Source organism: Mus pahari, chromosome 22, assembly GCF_900095145.1.
Source record: "Mus pahari chromosome 22, PAHARI_EIJ_v1.1, whole genome shotgun sequence".
Classification (NCBI taxonomy): domain Eukaryota; kingdom Metazoa; phylum Chordata; class Mammalia; order Rodentia; family Muridae; genus Mus; species Mus pahari.
In genome coordinates this window covers 39,270,405-39,275,497 of record NC_034611.1, presented here as the reverse complement: position 1 = coordinate 39,275,497, position 5,093 = coordinate 39,270,405, and the positions used below count along the sequence as shown (strand labels likewise).

The 5,093-nt window shown below is 44.8% G+C and overlaps 1 protein-coding gene across 2 annotated transcripts in view; it reads right to left on the bottom strand.

Annotated features, from left to right (window-relative positions):
- Window positions 1-4,555, bottom strand: part of Casp8ap2 (caspase 8 associated protein 2) — a 34,982-nt gene extending 30,427 nt beyond the window's left edge. The window contains exon 1 of one of the 2 annotated variants that reach the window (XM_021222143.2): window positions 4,511-4,555. The gene's annotated coding sequence lies outside the window, so the exon portion shown is untranslated. Of the gene's footprint in view, window positions 1-4,263 lie in introns of both variants that reach the window. The other variant, XM_021222141.1, reaches the window with a different exon arrangement.
- Between the last annotated feature and the right edge of the window lie 538 nt (window positions 4,556-5,093).

The window sequence follows — 5,093 nt, the reverse complement described above, 5'->3', positions numbered from 1 at the left end:
TCCTGGAACTCACTTTGTAGACCAGGCTGGCCTCGAACTCAGAAATCCGCCTGCCTCTGCCTCCCAAGTGCTGGGATTAAAGGCGTGCGCCACCACACCTGGCTTCATAGTTTATTTTTATGACTCCACTGGTCTCACTCATGGCCTAGGTAGTCTCATCTACCATGGAAAAAGTTCCATCTAAAGGATTTCAGAGCTATGGCTATTATAAGGTCAGTAACAAACTATAAATGCCTTTGGGTACTTACACAAATATATGAGTAATTTCCAAAAGCTATAAATTCAGATATTATCTTACCTTGAATTAATTACACTAACAGACTTTCTCCTTGGACTAGTCTGATGGGGGAGGAGGAGCATAGGATACAAGAGGGAAAAGACTGGTAAGGGTGACAGAATGCCTGTTGCCTTCAGAGTACTTGAGAGTTAAGAACCACTTATACAAAGATATAAAGCAATAGTCAGTAATACGACAAAAAAAAAAAACAAAAAAAAAACAAATACATTCCTCTGAAACTACATATTCACGTCACGAAGTCCAGAATATTACCTATCAGCATCTGGTCACCTGACATCTTTATTTTTATGGATAACACTCACACTCTAGACTCCTGACATCACCCCTGTAACATCCATCTGTCCATTTGCCCTCACTCACTGCTGTTCAATGTGCTTTAGGCCCTACTGTTGCTACCTAGTTTGCTAAATACATGCTACAAACAATTCTAACTCTTACAGAAGCACTGCCGGTAGCAATTCTTACTCAAAACCTTCCCATAACTTGCCAACATCTAGTGAATTTTGCCCAAATTCCCTATTTTGATTTAAACTGGTACCTTTCTAGCCACCTTTATCATTTACTTACTATTTCCAAAATTCCGAAGATTCTGTTTGTAGACATTTTCTGATACCATCTTACCAGATCTACTCTGTACCAAGCCTACTATGAGTTCACATGTAAATGAGTCCAGATATGAATGTTCATAGTTTAAAATGTGTGAAAGCAAGATCAGAATGTGAGGTTTTAGAGAACCAAGAAACAGTTTATATGTTTAAGATACTTGAACTCTCCCCGGTAGCAACTGGAGAGATCACTAAAATTCTAAAGCAGAGGCTAAGCAAATTCACATTGCAGATGCTAGTGGCCAGGAGCTAGACAGGGAAGATCATCCAACAGTGGCATACACATCTAGTCTCAGCAGCTGGAAGGCTGAATCAGGAACCAACGTGAGATCCTATCTCCAAACAAGAATAAGAAAACTGTGCAAGACAAATAAGGAGTCAAGGACTTAGCAAAAGACAAAGTCTAGCTCTGAGGGATTTCTGTGGGAAAGCTGTTGTATTTTATGCAAACCTATTCAAATGTCCACTCTTTCTGATTTGAAATTTCCTTTATATCAAAACCTGAGCTGTCCTTAGAATACATATATATTATATATACAATATAAAATATAAAACTATTTATATATAATAAATATAGATATTTATGTATAATATATATATGTATTTATTTATTGTGTTTGTACACAAATGGAGGTCAGAGGAAAACTTGAGGGAATTTATTTTCTCCTTCTACTATGTGTGTCAACCTCAGTCAGTTTGTCAGGTTTGGTATCAGCTAAGCTATCCCACCTACCCTGGCCTGTCTTCCAAACAGCAATCTGATCATGTTCCTGCTGTGCTTAACAATCTTTGGGTGCTCCTTGTCGATCTGAGGACAGTGAACACACTTGTTAACAGTTCTACAGTCTTGCATACCAGACCTGTACCACTGAACCAGTGTTATTCTGTACACGGTTCTTCTCCATCCCCCAGCAGTCTATGCAGATCACATGAGTAGCTCTATGAGCATACTTGTTCTCTCCCAGTCAGCAACAATGAAAAGTGCTGTCTGCTCAAACTCTACCATTATTTAACTGTTATTCTGGCCTAAGTAAAGTCCCCCAGGCACAACCTCACCCCACTAGGAAAGGACCTCTGATATAATCTTGTTTGGTTTTAGGGAGCATATGAGTGAAAGCATTGAGACAGGGCTCTCCACGTAGCCCTGACCATGCAGGAATTCAATATGTACACAAAGCAGCGTGCAAACTTAAGAGATCCACTTGCCTCTGCCTCCTCAGTTCTGGGGTTCTGGGACCAAGGGTGTGCGCCACTTCACCTCACATTATTCGATATCCTTATACCAGCGTGTCCTTTCCCTATAGGACTTCTTTCCACAGTTCAACTGTTGCAGAATATTTATCACATTGTAAACCCAGGATCTTGTTATTTACTTAAAAGCCCTGTTTCTAGTTGTGTGTCTTGGCCCTTAGCACACACATTAATTCTTCTGGCTGGAATACAGACAGGCCCTCAATACACTCCTTTAATTCCAAACAATGAAGGTAGAGTTTGTAGAAGTACCCATGTTTGTCAAATTGAGTGGCAAAGTGCTGAATCAGAGAAAGATTTGACTGAACAGAACATGCTCAACTCTCACAAGAATAGAGGAAAGGAAAGCTACTAAAAGAGCAGTGCAGAGAGGAAAAAGTAAAAAACGAGAGGAAGCAGCTTTACTGGGACAGGTGTACAGAGAAAGGTTGCAGAGAGAGAACAAGCCAGACAGTTCAGAAAGAATGGCAGTAAGTCTCAGAGGCTGAAAACACTCCAGGACTAGATTAGATTGTATAGCAGCTAGCAGCTTTCAGGACTGGGCCTCGTTTAGCAGACTGAGGCAGTAAGCCTCGGAAATGACAATTACATCAGGTGAATAAAGTTACATTTAAATTCAACTCTACATTCTCGTGGGATTTGAGAAAAAATGTCCACCTTGCTGACAATATAGGCCCAGGTGGACAAGGTCATGTTTTGTTCCCCACCATCATCAGCTCTTAGCACAGTCTGGCATAGCGGTTAGTAAGTAATAAAATAATTTGTTGAGCTAATGAAATGCCAAATTAGTTAAAGATGATTCCGAAATTTCTACCTCTGATAAGGTGGAAGGCATTCTTTTAATGGTAATGGAGAAGTAAAGAAGACCTGGTGAATCACTTGTACAACAATCAGATGAGAATGTCTGTCCGGGTTAGAAAAAGAATTGGATACCTAACAGATTTTTCTTAAAAGAGAGTTATGATAGGTATTATGATTTGGGGCTCATTAGCATCATGGTGACAGGTATATTAAAAAAAAAATTACAAGTCAGTGAGTCTCCCAGGGTGGGAAGAAAGGAGAAGACAGACAGACAGACAGACAGACAGAGAGAATGAAAGAGAGAGAGGAGTGAAAGAGAGAGATCTTTCTATACTTCTCCTCTCCCATCTGAGTTACTACTGAGAGGAGTGGTACACCTTTGAAACATGCAGATTAATAACAGCTGCTGGGCTAGGAACGTTGCTCAGTCGTGTGCAGTCCTCGAAGCTTTGAAAAGGCCAGTCCCTATGTTCTTTAAAAATGTTACAGGTTGACACCCATTATCTGGAAGGATAAACAGCTTCAACAGACTCATTAGCAAAGGCATAGAGACAGGGGTCATCTAGTCTTTTCTGAAAGCAGTATGAAGTTCAAATTTTGCAATACAGAAAAACATACATTTGTAGAGGGAACACAACCAGGCAAAAGCTAAGAGGCAAATCTCATTCTAGGTTCTGAGGATGAGACAGACATGAAAAGCAGCATCTATTGCACCTTTACTATGAGTCAAGTATTGATATAAATGCGCTAAAGTAACTGATTCACTTCAAATTATCCTGAAGCTCCTATTAAGCCTTTATTATTCCTTGTCCCATTTAAGTAGATGAGGAACCTAACAGAGCCAATTAGAAAATCTGCTGCAGCCAACAGCTAGAAAGTGGGGAGCTGGGATAAATTCCAGCCAGATGCCAAAAATCAAAAACATCCCTTAAAACATAAATCTCTGGACACCTCCCGTAAGATGGCAGGAAATACTATGGAAAAAAATAATTTGGGGTACAGTAATAGAGCCAAGAAGTCTTGCCTAGTGGCCTAGTCCCTCCCAAGGCGGAGTTGAAGCTTACAGAAAGGCCTTCAGCAAGAGGTACGGTGTTGGTGTGGCGAGAAAAGACCGCCAAGAGGATCCCGAAGGACCAATGCTTCCTGAGAATTCTACATTCACCTCCTCGCTCCCGTGTCAGGGATGGTTCGAGGCGCTGCGGAGACCAGCATAAGCAACTGCTCTCTCTCAAGCGATCAGCTTGGGAAGCTGCCCCTGTCACTGGGCGCCCGACCCTCGGGACAGCCAGCCCCTTCTTCCACACTCACCGAGGGCTGGGCAGTAGGGACTTGGGAGACGCGGGTGGGGGAGGGGAGGGGCGCGCTGCAGACCGGGCGATGCTCTGGGCGCTCGCCCCGGCGCCCCCCGAGCCGCTCCGAGGGACGCTCCCCGAGGACGGCAGCTGGCTCCTCGAGTCCCAGCCAGGCACAACCCTTCGCCCAGAGCGCAAGCCATCCCAGGCGGCACCCCGCTGCCTCTCCCCAGCAGCCCCGCGACAGGCCCTCAGGAACTTACCCGGCCGGCCAGCCCCGCACAGCGGCCGCTGTCCGGACGCCAGGCGCTCCCGCCGTCTCCGCCAATCGCAGCCCGCGGTAGGGACGCCGGGGCGGGACCGAGCGCCGACAACCAATTAGATAAGACGCAAAGCACGTCTCGGCGCACACAGCCAGTTCCCGCCATTGAAGGAGGAAAAAAAAAAAAAAAGATTCCAGTTGGCGCCAAAGTCTGGTGTAAACTCTTCGGTGGCTCGGAAGGGAAGTGGGCGGGCCGGGACCGCCGTGACAGCCGGGCGGGGTGTCTCCGCGGAAAAGACGTCACCAGAGCGGAAGTGGGGCGGGTCTGGGAGACACTACTGAAAGGGAAAGTAAGGGTGGAGGCTCGTGGCTGTTTGGGCTGAGAGCAAGCGTTCTCCACTTGACGACTTAGGTCTTCAGGGTCTAAGTTGTGTCAGCTGCGCGCTAGACAGCGCAGAGGTCTGGCCTCTAAGATGCCATCCTGGATGGTGAACGTAGCGTAGAATTACTAATTCAGCGGGCTAGAAGAGGGTTCCCCCCCCTCCCGTATTAAAATTTTTTTCTTTTCTTTTTTTTTTTTTTTT